This window comes from Nylanderia fulva, unplaced genomic scaffold (genome assembly GCF_048542155.1).
Source record: "Nylanderia fulva isolate GAGA-0341 unplaced genomic scaffold, ASM4854215v1 Scaffold40, whole genome shotgun sequence".
Lineage (NCBI taxonomy): Eukaryota > Metazoa > Arthropoda > Insecta > Hymenoptera > Formicidae > Nylanderia > Nylanderia fulva.
Window position 1 is genome coordinate 761,238 of NW_028190477.1, and position 21,217 is coordinate 782,454.

Here is a 21,217-nt window from a genome sequence, read left to right on the forward strand (position 1 = left end):
TCTACGCAATTTTACGCAGTTTCTAGACGGAGAGAATTTTCTCTTAGAATTTATCCTGAAAATCATGGTAATCGTGGGACGATATTGTGTTGGAAGAATTTGATAAGAGTTAATATTTATCACAATAAAAAATATTAATATGTACATAGTCAAATTAATTAAACATATTTTATATCTTATTGTGGGAAATATTAATATTTTTATTGTGGTTAATATTAATCAGAGAAACTTATAAAATTCTTCGAATACTATATTGTTTCCCGATTACCATGATTTTTAGAATATAAATTCTAAGAGAAAATTCTCTCTGTGTAGAATCCTCCTTTTTATGTTATATCGGAAACACGAAAACTCGCGATAAATTATATTTAAATTATTCTCCCAATACAATGCTCCAATAAAATCTCCTAGAATTTACACTCCAATTATGTCACGAGCCTCTACGCTCGTTTCGCATTCTGCTGGCGCGATACTTTGAAGTATCACTTACCGTGCACGTAATACGATGTAACGCGATGTAATTTCTCTGTCAAGGTGAGGAGAGACGCGTCTCCTTCCTTTCGCTGCATTTCTACGGTAACCGCTCTACGATCCGTGTATATATGTGTGTAAGGGATGGCGTTTCTGGTCTGTCGACCCCTCGTCTCTTTCTCTCTCTCTTTCTCTCTCTGTTTGTCTCTCTTTATACAGATCGGTGTCCCATTCCGATGTCTCGTGACTTTATACGTCCAAACGGACGGATGATATGTAGAATTCTGAGCTGTTCAGGGTCCAATTACATTGTTCCCGCGTGAAATCGGATAACTCTTCTCAAACCGAATGAAATACTCGCTATACGAGAACAAATATCAAGATATATATATATATACTATACAGTATTTCAAACAAAAATTATAATTTTCACACATTTTTTTAATCGGACGAAAAAAACTTTGTGATGTAAAGATTTTAAGCGGCGCGTCCCGAATTTTTTTTTATTAACGTAAGATGTGCTCCAAATTAATTAAACTAGCGAAGCTAATCGATTTAAACTTTGATTAAATGACAAATAAGAACAGACTCTAATAGAAACGAATCACTTGGAATTTCAATGATGTCCGTAGGTTTTAATTTGATCGTGACGGTTCGCAGGGTTCGTTTAAAAATAAATTTAGGCTTCGCACTGACTGATCATAGATATACGAAACAACGCTCGGAGTTGAAACGCGAGTTATCAAAAAGCCTGTCTTGAGTACCGTGACGTTAATTCGAAACTAGTCCCGGGCTAGAAAAGAGGACGTCTATTTATGTTGGCTGCGAGGCCTATTTCGTACGAGAAATATTCTCGTATGTCTTCGAATATAACGATACAAACACGTAAATTTACTTATAAACATAAATAAACAAAAATTAATAAAATATTAAAAAAATATTCCGTGTTGTGAAATGTATTATACGTGTACTATATAAATAAAGAAATAAAAAAGACTATATTATATAATATTAACGATAATATAATTTACACATTTATTGCAAAATTGCCATATAAAATTTATGTAAATGTATGATATCCATACTGGTTTCAATGATATAAATGAACACAAGCAATGAGAAATTCCATGTAATTAATTTAATCCCGCAATTTATTATTTCCAGAATTTCGTAAAGGTTTTATAAGCCATATTCGCGTCCTATTAATTTATTAATATAATATTGACAGATGAATATCGTATATGTCGCAAACATAATCATATCTTATGAAAAACCGATAATTCGTATATTTACTAATTTTTTATATACCTGTTAAAAAATAATGAACATCAGATTTACCGTGTATTTATTCACTCTTTTTCCCTTGTCGGGCAAATATTTGCGGGTCACACCTACTACTTTCCCCTTGTAGCCGTTTCTTCAGGCCAAATTTATTGGAGTACGAAAATCTTATACGCAAACAGTGCCTTTTCTTATAACACGATTGGCTTTTACAATCCACGGCAATGTTAAGAGTAATTTTCGTACAAGAGAAATTTTGATCCTAAATTTTTATATGAATCTTTTCTTGTGTGATATTATAAAAGAGCATAAAATGATATTGTAATTATTAGAGATTAAAATATGGAGCAAAATTTTAATTACGGGAGCATTGAATTTATTATCTTTTGTTATTTGGATTGATATTTTGTTTTTGAAAATTAAGCGGAAGCAATCTTTTTGTACATTACGCTAAAATCGTTATTCGCTTTGCACGTTCATCTCCGACATCAAACCGGAGATAAAGTGAAATGCACTGTTATGGCGCAGACATTTACGCGGCGACGGAAGTCATTCACTAGTTTCGTAGACGGGATATTCTAAATGCGGAACGTGGAGAGTATGACGCGACAGAAGATGTGAATAAATAATATGTGCGACACAAAATATTATCCGCCACTGCGTCTGTACGCGGGAGCTAACAAAACAGTCTTGATAGATGAACAAAACGCAGACATAATACGTGCACTTTCATTAAAATATATATCTTTCTTGTGATGTGTATTTTGAGACGAACAGCTTTCTCGCGCATAAATATTCATAATCGCGCGAAGAGCAATGAAAATTTCAATTTTTATCGCGATATTTAATGTCCGGAGATAAGATTTCACTTTCAACCTAACTCGGTCAGGGGAACGATTCAACCAGACCTTCTCGCCTCCAATGTTCGCTTTCAATACGAATGCGAATGCGTCTTCGACCTACAACACGTTGCAACGACAATGAGTAATAGCGAGAGATAACTGTTGCGCTGGAAAAGAGACAGATAAAGAGAAGGAATAGAGAGAAAGAGAAGTTTTCAGTCCTTGCTCTTCAATGGTAATCACACTTTTGGTTTCTTCTATTCGGCATTGTGCGCGCACGCACATTGGGACTATCTCGCGCCGTCATGTATGGCACAATCGGGACTTGCAAATGTGCAGTGGCACTCTTGCACTTGGACACCGCACCAGAGAGGAGAGAAAGAGAGAGCTCCCCTCTTATTACTGTTCTATACGAGCATTTTAAAATACATACACACGAACTCTGACATTGGCCTCGGGAGGGTGTTATAACAGACACGCTGCAGCGCGTCCTATAGGACGACGGTGCTCATTCGACATTGATATGCATTACGTTAGTCTTGATGTATACAGTCAGCGCATAGCCTTGAATGTTTCTTGTTGTAAAACAGGAACCACACGGACCTGCATGTGCAATCCCGTGCATCGCCGAGGTAATCGACGTTTATATGCATAGTAAAGATAATCCTTCATGCATCGCCACACTTTGCATGCGCGCGGGCCTGTTATGCATAATAGAGATCATTTTTTTAATGCATCAAATGTGCCTCATAAAATAATAATGATAAAAAAAAAACAAATTAGGAGCGGCGTATAAGTATATAGGCAACTTAAAACTTTCCGCGTGACATGAAACATTTATCGATATTATCGTGCGGGAAATGTGTGTGGTATATGTAAAAAAAAAACAAATAAATAAAACTGTACGTAGATAAAAAAAACTGCGATGAGAGAAGTAGTCGAACGCACACATCGATTGTAAACACGGAATCCCCGATTTGTATCGGGATACTCGATCTGAGCACCGCTGAGCCCTAGATACGCGCATATATATATATATGCATTCGATGTATTCAAAGGTGCAACCCTTTCATTAGCGTGTAGGCCACGCGCTCTATTATCCCCAACAAAACATCCGATTCCATTGTCACGCCGCGAACAATGCCGCGCCGCGGTCACGTGTTCTACTTTCGATCATTATTCGCGAAGTGTGCATAAAATTGGCAAATTGCGCCGCGTCGATCCGTACATAGTCTCTAGCAGCGCATAGGTTTTCTCTCTCTAACGCGCGCGCAGTCTAGTCGATCGCCTTGATGACAGCTGTCGTCTCTTCGCGGTGGTCGGAGACAAAGATCACGTCGATTAATAAAAGCGCGTTTCTTCGACCCTCGCGTTCTCCTCGCACAATGGAACTCGAATCCTCCTCGCGATTGCTGACGCGTCGTCCACACATCAAGTCATCCCGTTTATTTTTTTGACGAAATTTTGACAGTAAAAAAATTTCTGAGATTTTTTATAATTGTAAGGATATATATTTATTTTTTCATATTTATAACAATTTTTCCGAGATCTTTTACTTATGTACATATGTATATCTGTCATACACGCAGACAGTTAGGAATTATTGGTGGCGACAGAAAAAAGACAAAGGATGACATAACTGACCTATCCGGATGACTATGGAAAAATTCTGTTGTGTTGTCTCGTTCGACTGTCGAAAAAATGCACGAAGGCACGTGCTCCACTTTTCATGGAGAGAGGAGGGGGGAATTATGCTAAACAACGTTCTATTCTTTTGCAACCAGTTTGCAAACATCATTCCGTTATTAGGACCTAAAAAAAGAGTCGTCAGGGGAGCCCATTCCGGAATATTAAGCAACAATGCCGTTGTATGTTTTCGTTAAAATCGCGCATTTCACGTAAAAAGAATCGAACAAAGAAATTATGCACTTAAGAATATAATTATGAAAATGTCGATATAATTCATAAAAAAATAGAAATATTGCATTCATAAATTCCACGGTATTCTTTACATACATCTAACATTATAGAATTATATATTAAATGATTGTATTGAACTGCGAGAGATTATAAAATTTGAGATCGACTAGATAGATTAAATAATAAACTATAAATAAACCGTCCATAGAGATAATGTCATAAAATTATATCACGATAAACATACATTTCTAACTCCAGATGCCGCGAGCAATTAATTATAGCGCGAGATAGTCGGATCTATTACACGAACCAGATCACCGCTTACCAAATATTCCGAGTAAATATTAATAGATGTGTGAGAATCTAATTGCGGATCGAATTATACGAACGGAAGGATATAAGAAGGGCTGTAAATGCGAGATATCTTTACACAGGTGTCTTTCGTTACAATAGATACTTCCGACAGAGTGCGATCCGATGAAATGGATGGACGATCCTCTAGAATAACCGAGCGCACATCACTCTTCGGCTCGCTACGAGTATCATCTCCGTTCGTGAGTCAAGAATACTCACACACACTCGATATTCTCACAGACAGGGAGCGTGCCTTATCGCGTATAATTTCTCATCGCGAATCGATCTATGCGCGAGTCAGCGATAAAGCAAGAAGACTCGAGCCCCGCCGACATTCATCGCCGCGGGAATTCTCTCCGCGGCTTCCGGAGATGAAACGGAGTAAAGCGGATGTGAGCTTTAGTCGGGTCGAATATCATTATATAAATATATAATTTAGCCGCGGTAATACTTTGTTTGTAAAAATAATCATCGTTTTATTCACGTTATTTTGACGCTATTCTATATATATTTTTGCAACGAAAATATAGTATCGCGTATTTTTATTCAGGGGTATATTTGGAGTTATTTTTGGAGTAAACGCGCACAGAATTTTTTTCGCAACGAATGCGTTGCAATAATTTATTTTCTCAAAATTCTCTAGGCTTAAAGTTTCTATGAGAGGGTTAACGTGAATATGGTATGCATCGTGAAAGGCATGTCTGCCTTCGAACGAAATCGATCAGTGTTGACGCAAGTGGCCGGAAGATTCGGCGGAGAGGTTGATGACCCCTCTCTTTCAGATATCAATAATATCCGTAAAAATACGACAGGATTCGCGAGAATAACGGGACATTGAAAAAAAATGGAATTTTAATCTGTAATGAGCTCTCGATGCGCTTCACTGCATTAATTTAGCATGTAAAGCAATCAATGACCTAAAAAAAGAATTTATTCTTATGTTACGTTCTTATCTCGTGATTAGTGACCATCAGCTGTTTAATGAGTCGAACATATATTATATTGGAAAGAATATATTCGAAGTAAAAAATTTTTTCGCGAAACTCGTTATCCACTTATCTTGTGCGAAATATCTAAAGTAACGAGTCGTGTTGCTTGTCTGTATATCTTAAGGCGTCCAATTTTGGCTTTCATAACACGGAAAACGAAAAGATTACGATCGTCTCCTTTTAATGGAACGGACAATCAAAACAGAAACAAACAACGCGGTGCGTGGATATATTCGCGGAAACTGCAGAATCGCGTGACGTAAGTGCAACTGCGTTAAATTACGTACGGCCCAGAAATTACACGGCTGACCTAGCAGCTAACCAAGGCAGTCTGGCGAGGCCATTCACACTGTTGAACTTTAGAACACAAATGCCCAAGGGCCCTTTTTTAATAATATTTTTCGGCATATGGGAGTACACTTTATACTTCACATATATGTATTTGCACAGAGAGAATTTTCTGTTAGAATTTTCCTTAAAAATCATAATAACCATGGAACGATATACTATTGGAAGAATTTTGTAGGAATTTCTCTGATTAAATACATATTTAGTACAATGAAAAATGTTAATATCTACCACAACAAAAGATTATATGAAATGTGTTCGATTAATTTTACTATGTATGTATTAATATTTTTTATTGATGATTTTCGGGGTAAATTTTAAGAGAAAATTTTCTCCGTGTGTATCCTCAATAAATGCTCGAATATTAGAAAATCGCGAAAATCGCAAGTAGTATAATAATGTCTCGCGACGTCTTCGATCTTACGTCGAGTGGAAAGAAGTCTGGCGGCTACCACGTGCTTCTCGCACGGAGAGGTGGGAGGCTGAAGCACGTGCGAACCTTCCTTCCGTAGCCGGTGTCCACCAAGAGGTGCAATACACAATCGCTGCCGATCTCTTCACAGATTGACGAGGTCTCGCGCGAGGGATCATTAAGGCTCATCGATCTCTTCCGTCTTCTGATATTTGTTCGCATCCGCATGCGCTTTTATATCACCGCGCGCGTATTATCGGCCCTACGATTTCATGTCACTCGTGTAAGGTCGTCTCGATAAAGCCCAGCTTCTATATCACGTTCTCCGAACAGCCCCGATAATCGTATTACCTCGAGATGAATAGACGAGTGACGAAGCGATGATTCCGTCGACGAACTACGACGACGACGACGACGAGTCTACCACGAACGAGAATAAATTCGTACATCAACCGTGACACAATTACCCGGCATTCTCTCTCCGTTAGAAATGAGAGAAAGAGAAAATCTCAGATGATTTATCACGAGCAGACGGTCAATGACAGTGCACTCGCGAAAGCTAGCCCGAGTAGACTCGTCTTAATTAGATGCGATTAAGCGAGACGTATAATACACTCGGTGGGTCTACGAACGAGAGAGGCTGCGACCTGTCCGCTTGGTGACCATCGTAGCACTGAGCACCGAGCTCTCTTTCGACCGACGAGTATAGGGCTTTGGAGCGGCACGCGCTCTCTCTCTTTTTCTATCTCGCTCTCTCTTCATCGAACCTGTCTCGGTCTCTCTGACTCCCGCGCGCACTCTCCCTCGCAACTCTTCTCCCTCGTGCGTTCCCCGAATTTCTTTTTCTTTTTTTTTTTTTTTCCCTCAAAGAGGGGGTTGCATTCGCGACTAGCCCCGTGAATGTCCACGTGTGTACGCACGTGGCGTATATACGCGTCTTCTTCGCGCGGCGAAAAAAGACTGAAAAAAAGAAAGAAAAAGATGACAGCGCGGCACGCAATTAGCCGGCTTTCGGCAGAATTTATTTCGCGCTTTTTCGCCGACAATTTGCGAGGATATTCTTTTTCAGGACGAGAAACGTATCTCGCTTCGGGCGCTTTAGACTCTCAAAGATCGGAAAGCGAGTGCGCGAATGGGCTGGCGAGCATAAAATCAGACTTTTTATACGTCGAATAAAAAAGTTTCTTCCTCTGTCAGATTTCAGAATCATATCTTGCGCGGTAAAGAGATGAAAAAGTATCGTGGGTAGAAGTACTTTATTTCATTTGAAGATGAGATAAATTGAATTCCTTAATATTCTCTCGAAATCAAAACACTTTTATGCGCTCGGAAATTTTCATGAAAAATTGCTCGATGTTGAATCTCGAAGTCGTCTCGTTCGAAACGGAATGCAGCGATGCGTTCAATGAACGCGGAATCCGCGTGATTCACATTTGTGATTTTCCCGCGTTGTAGACGCCGAAAAAAAAAGTATATTTAGATCGCGATAGAAATAAATCTGTGCTTCAACGAGGGAAGATAATAATTTGTACAAACGACAGAGCTTTATATCATTTTCGACGCCCATCGACTCGATTCGCATCGCGTTAAAAGCAGTCAACTCTGTGCGATAACCTGTTCAATTGTGTATTATCGAATTGAATACACGCGTTGTTTACATCACGCACAATCCACACGCCAATGTTCCAATTACAAAGTCACGCCTCGATTCCTTTATTCGCAAAGCGTTCGTCGCGGGCGCGACGCGAAACGCACCGGAATATAAATCGACTGATTATTACTTGGTTCGATTAAAAAGTCATACCAGAAATATACGCGACGATTTATGGACGCGACTGCCTCCGCAGTGAATCACGCGGGAAAATACACGTATGTATGTTGGCGCTACCCAATGCCGGAATTAAGTTGAGAACGGATATATGGACAGAAAGTAAAAGGAAAAAAAAAACCTTTTCTCTTAAAAAGAAAATGTTTTTCAAACAATATTTAAGCCTCATTTGACAAACTTCTTTTTCGAATAAAAATCGTAAATTATTTTCATATTTATCCGGCGAAATAAAAGAAAATTAATCTTACATGAAGCTTAACAATAAAATTTTATGATTAATTTACACGAATAAATATTGTTTTACAAATTGTCAGGAGATGCGAATCTATATAATTGCAGACGAAGGAAGGGAGAGGGAAATTACTACTCGCGAGCGAATAATTTCCACTGCGATTCGTCTCGGCGCTTGAGATTTTTCAGGCGAACTTTGATCTCGCCGGCTTCTCGTCGTCGGTTTGATTTTATTTTCGGCGGACTTCCAGCCGTCTGTAAAACTCCTGGTCTGGCCGATATATATTAAGGCCGTTCGTTGCGATTATCGGAAAAACACGCTCGGTCATTTGTACGGCGCTGTACGGCACAGCGTCCACGTCGCCGTCGGTCAAATATAAATGCAAATCGACAAGTACTCGCATACGCATTAAGCGCCTGGCAGCGTGCCGTTATAGATGCAAGAAGGGCTCCTCCGACTCTTGCGTTCCTTCGCGATAAAATTTCAAAAATAGACGCCGCGTCTATTTTTAGCCATTTAAATATATTGCTCACTTCAACAATTACGTAATTAAATACCTTCATCCTCGCAATAATGAAGGGTTCTCTACATTTTTTTTATCAGCCACTTCATGCGATCAATCAATTCCTACTGCTCCATAATTTCTATTATATCTTATTTTATTCTGTACACAGAGAGAATTTTCTCTTAGAATTTACTCTGAAAATTTCGATGAAACATGATTGATTCGAGAACACGAATTGTGCATAATAAATCGTAACCATCTACAAATATTCTTAGGCTATTTTGGAAAAAATCAGAGGAAATGACAGTTTGTTTTTTTTTTATAAGTAAAAGTTTTTTTTATAAGTAAAGTGCGAAAATATTATTGCTGAGAAAATTTATTATTTAATTCCTCGTCTTAAATTGCGTTTCTATTTTTATCACATCTTGCGCATTGAAGATATGAAAAAATGTTTATTTGTATAGGATTTTACAACTGTTCATACAAGATAATGTCGCTTCCTTTGTGCCTTTTGCGAATGTCCGAAAAGAAAACATATTTGGTGTCTATTGAGCCGTCCTTTCAGAAAAACGAAACAACTTCTTTCGACACTTTGGTATGTTTTTTTTAATGTCATATAATTGCAGAGAAAAAATTTGAAGATATATGAAAAGATATGTATATGAAGAAATATATAAATATATTTTTGCAGATACATTAATGTGTATTATTGTAGATATGTGAAATTTTAAATTATACATACATATATCATATATCTATATATATATATATATATATATATATATATATCTGGCCAGTATTTTCGTGCATATCGTCGACGTATTTTGTATTTGTAACATATTCAAATTAATTTCGGATTTATACGATTAATCAGTAAAAGCTTCGCATTTCGATAAAACGATCTCTTCATATAATGGAAATGTATATTTTGTACAAATAAAGTAGGTCGGGAGGAAAAAATAATTCCCGCAAAATGATTCGCGCGTAATAACTGTAAAAATATAAGCCTTCTTAATCCGTCTTACTCCGTGAATTGCGTTCGTGATTTATTATTAGTCGTAAGGTGCATCTTGCACATCGTAATAAAAATGCGAATCCATAAAATCCCGATATTCACAGATGTATACAGCTTATATTTGTAAACGGGAATTAGAAGCATTTCAGATGGATACAGATTATGGGTGATAAATCAATTCGATCGATAACCAGCTGAAAGGCGTAGGTATATAATACCGGTTCGAAACGTTGAAAGTAGACTGTCTCTGTATTGATACATATATTCGTCATGGATTCTGTTTATGTGATTTAAATCCATATCGCGAGAAATAATCCCAAGAGTTTTTCGTCCGCGTAAATTTTTAGAATTGCAGATTTAATTCTGTTTCCCGGAGAAGGATTTTAATTTAATTGGTCAAGGATGACGTTGTCGCCCAGGGATGATTTCCTTCGAAGGAGTGAAAGGCCGATAAAAGTAAAAGCTTCATCCGCGGAAGAAAGTCCTTATGAACCCAGAGGAGTATATTTGGAAACCGCGTTTCCACGCGAGCGTAACCGAGAATAGGGACGTCCCGAAAGATAATATTTGTCGTAATAACATCTCGACGGGCTCCTTATATCCCGTTTAAAGAACTAAACTCTCGAGGATCCCATCGACGGCGGTGGCCCTTCCCGGAGCGCTTTCAGCGCCCTTAAACGCGCGACTCGCGATGTTTGATTTGATTTTGTGACTCGGAAGAAGCATGACAGGGGTCTTATCACGACTGGCGCGCAGCTGACTTACATTTGTATGTATATATACTTACATTCACGGATTTGTAATCCTTTTTTTTCTCCACGTCGAAACGAGAGAGAAAGGAGAGGGAGGACTCTAGAGGTTCGTGATTTCAAAATCGTTCTCGCTTAAACTTGTTCCGGGCCTGCGGGACAACTTTTAGCCTAAGTGGATAGCGTTATATCCGCCTCAATGCATCGTAAACTACGGTGCTCGTGATTTATTACGCTCTCTTATATAGGAGTTGGGAAGAAATTTGTGAACGCGATTTCGAGGTAATTTAGAAATGAAAAGAAATAAAATTATCAAACTCAGCTCGCAATTTTTTTTTTATAGAAATAATTCGGGAACGATAAGATTAGAAGGCGTCGTACGCGAAATCGTTTATGCATCCAATAAAATTTTAACGAGGTCGAAAACTCTTGCCGCTTCCGCGATGATTGAATGAAACGCAATAAAGGGGCGCCCGAGAGTTACACGAGAGCCTCGTTTGAAATTGTGCGGCAGTCGAAAAAGGACAGGGGTGAAAGGCCTCTCTCCCTCTCGTCGTTTTAGTATACCTTCCGCGTGTAGACGTTTTCTATGTACGTGACGTTTATAAAGTGTGACTATGCAACGCGTGCCTGGTGAATATTAATTACTGAGCGCGCATCCCGCTTGGAAAGCTCAAACTTGCACTTCGTAACTCCACCCAAAATTACGTCCGGCCAACAGATATCCCATCCGTCGTTCCATAACTTGGAATTATAAGAGAGAATTCTTGCAAAAAAGAGCCAAATAAATGAGGGAAAAAGTTAAAGATGAGATTATATTGAACCGAATTCTATTTGAAAAGACGCGGCACCATTTTTTTTTTTGCTCGAGAATCTATTTGCAACCTCACGTCCCGATACGTGCACGTTTTCAATCAGGACGAACTGTCTCTGACTCTCTGGGAGGGATCAGGAAGCTAAATAGTTAACGAATAATTGGACATTTTGAAAAATTCTTGAAAGCTACTCGCGTCAAAGGACGTGTAATCACTAGTAGCAGTTACAGACGTTTATTAGAGACGTGACAAAGTATTGTATTATTTGTATTATTTGTTACGGAGATTTGCTTTAATAGAGACGTTTGCTAGAGACTTGCTTTGATACATCGTCCCGATAATCTTACATCTGCGTATCCCGAACATCATCTTGCGAGTCGAGGAAATAAACGTCGACATAAAACGATATCGCAATAATAAATCTCCTTCTGTAACGTGTAATATATTATTTTGTATTGCGAGCTAACACTCTCGTGCATTCTTATTACTTTTAACATCGCTATACTACAAAAAAAAAAGAAAAAAATATATAACTTCAATACATAAATTTTCTTTCTTTTCCCATTTTTTTTAGATAGAAAATTAGAATCGCATTAACATATTTTTTTATTTTTGCGTTCTGAGACTATCTGTCCTCAATCGATTTATTGTGCTATACTGAAGCAGTTAAAGGTATAGAATGCGCTGTTGAAATGATTTAATAACATGAAATCGTCGAAGAAATATCCCGGTGAGCACGAGACTGGCCACGGCTATTCCGCGTCTGGTGTCTCACCGATGTCATTTTATTTTACACTATTCCTCATCGTCTCTCTCTCTCTCTCTCTCTCTCACTTTCTCTCCTCTAGAAAGAGCCTCATTTAGAACCGACCGCGCCAGACGTTTCCAGTTGGTGCAAAGAATATGTAAGATTGTCAGTGCTCTCGCGGCAACTCTCCCCAGGCATGAGCTGTTGATATATTCTAGGCAATAAAATCGATATGGCCCTTTGTCCCAAGGAATCATCGATCAACTCCTGGCCGACAGACGCGCATTACGCTACTTTACTGCCCGTTTAAGAGCGCACGCAGTTAAACATGCAAGCCCTTGACCCCCTCGACAGCGCGAACAATTTCGCGATGCGAAGACGGAGACGTCGGTTGGTTCGTCGACCCGGGGGCTCCGGATGAAAAAAAAAAAATCGCGGGGAAGAGATCTTTTTTTCGCGATCGATCCGCGACCAATTTTATGCTCGTTAACCAGAGCCAACTCGTCTTGCACGGAGCAACGCACACGTGCACACGCGGATGCGCTCGCGTTGCACTACTCGGTCGTAGTTTGGCAGCGCAAAGGCAAACTTTCCCGGCTCGTCTCGAACGTGGAACCGGAAGAGCGGTTCGATATCTTTCGTCGTTATCTCTTCTCCCTTCGTCTCTTCCCGTCTCCTAGTTTTCCGGCTAACTCGTTATAGAGACTGTAGAATCGACACACCCGTTTTTTTCCTCTCCTGATTACCGCGATGTCGATTGATTAGTCGGGGATAAAGTCTTGCTCTCTTTCATGCTCCGTTTCTACTCTCCTCTTCCGTCGTCTCTATTGTCTCGTCAAAAGTTTTAATTAAATCCGGCTACCGAAGGCATATCCGCGGCGATTGTCCCGCGCGACACGACGATCGAAAATAAACTTTCCTCTCGAAAGGCGCGCCAGGGCAAATGACACCCGTTTCGAGAGTACTTGGAATTCGCGAATTCGTCGACGGCGAAACAAAGCTACAGAATAACTCGTCCTTAATGAAAGGCGCCTATTTCGAGAAAGGGAGAGGGAGCGCCTTGGAAGTTTGGCTCAGTTACGGGATAGTTAATATTGAATTTGCCTTACGGTATTATTAAAATGAACACCGCTGCGCGTTATTGAACGTTGCATAGAAATTAAGAACTTTTCAGCAGAATAAAAACTCCTTGCGAATATATATATTTATTTATTATTTATTAATATCTGTATTTCTCTTTTTATTGAGAAATGTATGTGCACTGAGAGAATTTTTTCGTAGAATTTATCCTGAAAATCTCATGGTAATCGTGGTGCAATATGGTGTTGGGAGAATTTTGGAAGGAACTGGAAACATCCCTTCTAATTTTTTTTATTCTATCAAATTTTTAATTAGTTTATAATATTATAATATAAATTAATTTTAAAAAATGTGACTATATACACAGAGAGAGAATTTTTTCTTAGAATTTACTCTGAAAATTATGGTAAAACCATCAATAAACAATATTAATATCTACACAATAAAATATAAAATATGTTTGATTAATTTGACTATGTACATATTAATATTTTTTATTGTGGTAAATATTAATCAGATAATTTCTTATAAAATTCTTCCGATTTCCAGAGCAAATTCTAAGAGAAAATTCTCTCTCTGTGTGTGTACCATATATGCAAAACTGCAATTTAATCAACAATTCGTTTTTATATCGCGTCTGTGTCGCGACAGATGAATTATATCTGCAAAGTCCTGTTACACTGTCGCCTATCGGAATGTTGAGAATATCCAGGCGTCGCGAGATCTCGTCTCGTGCCCTTTTTTTTGTATCGATGCTTACATATACATACATACGTACATATAATCTCTCTCGAGCGTGTAGACTGATCTATAGAGACGCGACGGTGTGACGCCTATATGTGACATCTTTACCCTCCTGCCACGTGCATACTGTCGTCGCGATGCGCGGAAATGCAATCTCGCGCAAATGGATGCATCGACAAGATAGAGTTCGTCGCTGAGAGAGAGTATGAGCGAAATCTTTTTTTTTTTTTTCGGATCCGGATCAATCGTGAGACTGACACGCGCTCGCGCGGCAATTTTTGTAGGGTCTGCAGGAGGGAAAAACCAATTAAACGAGAACAATGAATCGTCTATGCGAATCGTGCGAGAAGTGCATACGCTGCGTGTCCCCGCGACGATCATCCGGCACGTATTTGTGCAAAAGTGTACACGTGAAACTGATGAGCTTGCCGCGCGAATTTTCATCGATGATATTGAAGTATAGAATTGTTTTGCCGAGAGAGAGAGAGAGAAAGAGAGCTCGATTCGGGATAGGTCAATAAACTCTATCGCGCGCGAGTTATTGCGACAAAATCTCATGAATACAGAAAGAGAGAGAATGGTGTCACAGTTTTGATGAGATCCGGCGCGGCGATCCGAATATATATCCCGGGAAAATGTATAATATCGTTGAATCGAAACCTTGGTGGCCTCGAATCTCATTGCACGATAGATATTTGATAGAGTATATGAAAGGGAGATTTAAATAAATCGAATACGAAATTTTACGCCCGACGTGGCAATTATCGAAGAATCTCTCCTTCTATACACGTTTTTGACTGCGAGATACATCGCGTTCTCGCTTCCTCCGGAGAGCAGCATCCGTGTAATTTGTACATACAAAAAAATTATTACGCCCGGGACTCTTTTCGGAAGAAGACAGCGTTTCGTGTCGACGTTAACGTTTCCATTAACTCTCGCTTTAGGTGCGTGCGTGACTTTGACGAGGATCATCGGGCCTCTCGTCTTGTCCATTTTTTCTGCCACATTATTCGGAAACACTTGGGAGGTCGATCATAATCTCGCGGCACGTTTCTCTCCTCGTGCTATATATTATCGCGCTTCGTAATCATTTGTCTTTCTTTCCGCGTCTCTTTGTTTCAGTTTCTCGCGACAAAAAATTTATTGAAAACCACATTTCTTTTACTCGACTTAAATATAGTTATAAATTTTTGTATCGTACCGTAAATTTTTTTTAGAATATACGATATCGCTCTGCATCGTATATGAGAAAGGAATGCTCCGTGGTTCCAAAAATAATGCAACGGATGAACGGCTGTGCATGTTTCCGAGCGAGCGAGAACGTAAAGTGTAGGGTTGGGTCGCAAAACATAGAAGGCGAGAGAAAGGGAGACAAAGAGAGGACGCACATTGAAACTTTTACACGATATTTCATGGCCTATCGCCCATGTCCGGCCGCGAATATTGTAGTACCTAACCCATTGTACGTACAATAATTGGTTGTGAGAACAGCAATGCGAGAAAGAAGGCTCGTTCAAACTATCCGATCCGCCGTTAGCTATTATGCTAAATGGCGCCAATTAAGTCAACGATTCTCCTTGAAGCTGCTTTTGTTCCGTCACTTTTTCCCCCTCGATGATTTCTAAACGCGGCGACCGACGACGTCGCGCTTACGTAAGGTTTATTAGAGGCGCCTGATAAATATTCAGCGAGCGCAAAGTACTCGCGCGCTTACTTTTGATGACCGTCAAGGTCCAAAGAGCTGCATCCCGAATGATTCTTATGCGGTTACATCAAATCGCGAATGCATATTTTACGCGACGCATTTTAACTCGCCGACACACAAACTGAGATGGATCGAACATAAACGCCGATAATTGTGTTCCCGTGCAATCTTCCTCATTTATTCAAACGACCATGTGTCTATGAATTTCTGATTATATATATGTATATTTAAAAATATTTTGAAAATAATATAAGCGCATAATTGAGCAACGGGATCTGTCAATAAAATAATGGGATAATGTTATTATTATACATATAAGAATTTTTTTAAACTTTATTGCGTTGATCCTGAAATACTTGATTTTTAACGACTGTACATTTTTTCATCACAATGAGAACCGTTTCCGAGTAATTTGATATTTGAGAGAGAGGAAAAAAGGGGACGCGAGATGTTTATTTATCAACTATTTATTATTTAACTATCAATTTATCAAACTCGTACCTGAGTTATTCGTATAAAAAAGGCGCAAAAGGATCCGGACGAAGCTGTAAATGTGAAAAAAAGGGGATTCTTGTGAACACGATAAGGGCACGTCTGCTCAACATCAAATACGAAATAAAAGTGTCGATTACGTGGGAGTCGCAAACATTTGCCACACGTAAAACAAGAAGGGATAGACCAGCCCGGTCGTGTAACCGCGTATTCTACGATCGTAATCCGAGTGCGCGAAGGTCATATCTCGCTGAAAAAAAAGGGCTTCGCGCTTTGTCTTCGCTCTCCAGACGCGCTCGCGCCGCAGCGTCCGCAATAATCCAGAGCCTCTGGACCACCCTGTCTGCTCGCTCGCGCGTTCTCCTTTCGCCGATTTCCTGCCTCCCTCCGTTCCGAAACAAGAAAATTATCCGCTCGCGTTGACAGAAACCGCACACCGCGCACGAGGGAGTTGCGAGATTATTTGGTCGAATCATAAATTCTCAGCGGGCCGATACAACCAGAAACATCTCTCCTGATTTAATTTTATTTTAGCAAATTTTTAATTAGCTTGTAATTATAATATAAATTAATTACAAAAATGTGACTACACAGAATTTTGTCTTAAAATATACCCTGAGAATCATGATAATTTTATAAAAATTTTATAAGTTTCTCCGATTAAAAAAAATATTTACCACAATAAAAAATATTAATATCTATACCATAATATAAGATATAAAATATATTCGATTAATTTTACTAATGTAAAATTTGCTATGTACATTATTAATATTTTTTACTGTAGTAAATATTAATCAGAGAAACTCATAAAAATTCTTTCAACATCATATTATCCTATGATTACCATGCAATTTCAGGATAAATTCTAAGAGAAGATTCTCATATGAATAGCTATTTTACAATGAGTAGATATCGTGATACATATAATTTTCAATCGCGTATTTTAAGTGTATGCGCGCATTTAACATTCGCAATATTTTATTTATTCTTGCGTGTTTTGCGGCTCCGATCTGCAACGAACTCTGCGAAAGATCTATGAGGAAATATTTTCCAGTTTGGCCGATTTTTCTCCGAACTCCTCGAATATATCAAACGATAATCGGCACCGAGAAACGCACCTTAGATAAAAAATGGACGAAGATATAAGGCGCTTAAAAGGAAATCCGAGAAATCTCACCTTCAAGACCTTTGGCTTCGCGTATCAGAGTGGTACGCATATCTCAACTGAAAATATGCTTTCCGTTCCTCTCTCTCCCTCTCTTTTTCTCGCTCACGTATATATTTCTTTCTTAAATTATGCGCCCTTATCTGAAGGGTCGGAATAAGCTCGCGCCAGTTTTCCATTGAATTTATTAGCTCTTAGGCTCCCGCAGCTAAATAAATATCAGACATCTTGGAGCGTACAACGCTAAAGCTGTCATTTCAGTGACTCTTCGAAGGAGTTTAGATAAACATTGGGTAGAAAAATGCGTCTCTTGATATTTTGTTAAAAAAAAAATACGTCCCCCCGGATTGAATCTCCAATGTGTGTCTCTAGCGATCGCATGCGATATCTACTAGAGAAATTTGCGCTGCAACATTTTTCATTAGGTTAAGTGCAGCTGACGCTTCGTCATCGAAATAAACGAGACGACTGCCATCGATTCGACCGACTTCCACATTTCTGTACTGCAACTTATATAAAAAGCGATTTCTTACTTGAATTCACATGCAAAAATTATTTAATTTAATGTGATAGATATTATATATATATAACTATGATATAAAATTTTTATAATATTAATTTTAAGACAAATTAATATTATATAATAATATTATATATTATATTATGATTTATGTATATATTATATAATTCTTATATTTATGTATGATAAATATTCTATACCATTTTATATAATATTCATCAAAATATGTAAAACATACAATTACTTCGGGTATCACAAATCAAATTTAATTATATCAAGCGATACATATTATAACAACAATATTTCCGCCAAGTAATCTCGGTATAAAATATTAATAGAAATCTCACATAGAGAGGTACATATATATATATATAGAGATCTAATCCTTCGTGTCGTTTTACATAATCTCGCCTAATCTCGGATACGATACGCGCGGCTCTATATCGAGTTCAATAAAACATCACGGAACAGGTTCTTCCCTTTCTTGATCCGTCTGATTCCTAAATCCCCTAAATGAACCGGTGTTCAATCATACCGCGCCGTGGGCGGTGGGATGCACAAAGAAAGAAAGAGAGAAAGCGAGAAAGATAGAGACAGCGAAGGATCGGACTTCTCCGAAAAAGGTCCGACAATTCTAATTGCCGCTATTCCGAGGCTTACTCCTCCGCTTCGGGGCGGTTTCGTGTGAAAATAAGAAGCTCACGTCCGACGGCGAGCATCTATTTGGACAAATTGACCAATCAGGGTCGGAGCTTAGGCAGCCCCTTTTGTCTACCTGTGCGCCATAATTATCGCATTAGCTCAATATTTATGATCGGGCGTCTAATGCCCGGAAATTATAAACGTACTCGGTTATTCTTCTCGTATAGCCAATGCATCTCGAGAGATTCTTTTTTTTTTTACCTACAAAACTTATTCGAAAATAAGTTAGTCTAGAAGTTCCAGGTCTCTCCTCCTTCTCTCTCATGCATGCAACGCTCAAATTCTCGACTGACGTGTAACGTTAGGTAATTAACCCGAGTGCATCTATGTATATGTGCGCGTGGATGCAGACGTGGATCCAATCAAGCGGATGCAAACAGCTTAGAGTGTAACCGAGACTGATCTCGCGCGTTACGTTTCCACACCTCTCTCGTAGAGTCGGTAGTGGAGTATATAACTTGACGGTAAATAGTACGGGAGAAATCCCTTAAAACATTCTGCTGGTTGCAGAGAGCGATCGACTGAATTTCGACGTTCGCATTGAGCGGAAACTAAAGCCGCTCCACCAATGTTCGCCCTGATGCAATCACACCCTCGGCAAGGATCGGTTCGCCGAGCTCGGGGGATTGTCGTCGCATTTAACAGAAATGCACTTAAGCGCGTCAGCGTCGCTCTTATGGAAGCCACGACAAAGGAGTAATCAAGTTCTCGCGATGTTAGTGCAAATACAATAATATTGTTTCGTCAAATCACATAGAAATCATTTAAACAGAGAGAGAGAGAATAAAATTATATATAACGGAACGGGTTATTTTAATATTTATTTTTAAATATTCGCTGCTATTTTTTTGCCTAAATTCTATGTAAGACTTGGTGGCTTCAAATCTCGCTAAATCCCAAGCGTTTCTCTTCGGAGTTGTCGAAATTATATGAGAAGGAATTAATATATACATCGAGGACGAGAGGAGAATATTCAGCGGCGTGGCCTGTTTCCTATTTGCCACAAAGCTCTCGGTCTAGCTTGCAATCCGTTATTACGAACAGATAATATACATATATATGCATGCATATATATGTATGTAGCGCAATTATAGCCGCAAATTGATAGCCACGTAGGCACATGAAAGGAAGCGAGTGGACTTTGATCTTTCGAATGGACAATATCGCGTCGCTAATTATTTCGCGTTTCAATTGTGACGTCACGCGAGGTTGTGATTTTTTCGCCTTGAAAATCCATGTACATCCGAATATCCATTCGATTCTCGAATGGACACGTTATAAGTTTAAAAGAAGGCCGCACGTAGGGAGCAACTTTGTCGCATATTGTCCGAGCGTAAACGTTTCCTTTTCGACATCGAATATAATTCCTCCATTGTTATCCGGGCGTTGAATCTTTTCCGAAGTCACGAGTCTTTGTTATCATTCGCCGGCTTTAATCGCGATCTCGTGTCCGGATTCGGGCGACAGGCGATGCGTTTCGACGGGGATCGCGACATTTTTCAGACAAGGCAGACAGGCTGAGAGAGAGAGAGAGAGAGCCCTCTTCGATTAGCTCGAATAGAGAACGTGTCGGAATTTCTGGCAGTATTGTTCGTGACTTGGTACCTTGCCAGTTTCGAGCTTCCACCACAGTAGCGGACGCCACTTCCTCACCCCAAAGGTAAAGGTCTTTTATTAATGAGCCGCCCGTTTTCGCGAATGATTTACGATTTCTAATGTTTTCGATGTCTATCGCGCTATTTCTCGCGCGAAAACTTCAAGGTTGTAAATCCCGCAGTTTCAGGATAAAACGCGAAGATTATGAATTTCATGTAACATATTTTCCGATAGATTTTTACATGAATTAATAGATTCCTGTCCACATGATTAAATTAGAAATAATTGAAACGTCGTTTACAAGGAAATTTTACATTCTTTGCAGGAGTCTCATACAGTCTCAAGAATTTCGAAAGATATTTATATATCTACGCGGGGAGAGAATTTTCTCTTAGAATTTACCCTGAAAATCATTGTGGGACAATATGGATATTGGAAGCATTTCTCTGATTGTGGTAAATATTAGTTATTACCATGATTTTCAGGGTAAATTCTGAGAGCAAATTCTCTCTGTGTATCTGCACTCTGAATAACTTGTCGAAATTCAAAGGTCGATGATCGCGGATGATTGTGGCCTCGAAAAGGTACGCGTATTTTAATTTAGTTGTCAAAGGGAATAGCACCTTCTGCGGCTTAAAAATATTGTTATCCTCGGCGAAAATAAATCGAGCGAGTGTATGCGCGGTCGGTTTATCGGCACG

At 39.1% G+C, this 21,217-nt stretch overlaps 2 protein-coding genes across 6 annotated transcripts in view; one reads left to right on the forward strand and one right to left on the reverse strand.

Annotated features, from left to right (window-relative positions):
• LOC114936424 (Mediator complex subunit 20) overlaps positions 1-21,217 on the forward strand; it is an 87,546-nt gene that overhangs the window by 29,861 nt on the left and 36,468 nt on the right. The gene's annotated exons all lie outside the window — the stretch shown is intronic.
• LOC114936417 (facilitated trehalose transporter Tret1-2 homolog) overlaps positions 1-21,217 on the reverse strand; it is a 59,094-nt gene that overhangs the window by 14,676 nt on the left and 23,201 nt on the right. The window contains exon 1 of one of the 3 annotated variants that reach the window (XM_029309589.2): positions 6,630-6,774. The exons of the other annotated variants lie outside the window; for them this stretch is intronic. The gene's annotated coding sequence lies outside the window, so the exon portion shown is untranslated. Of the gene's footprint in view, positions 1-6,629; positions 6,775-21,217 lie in introns of those variants that run through there. 3 annotated transcript variants of the gene reach the window in all.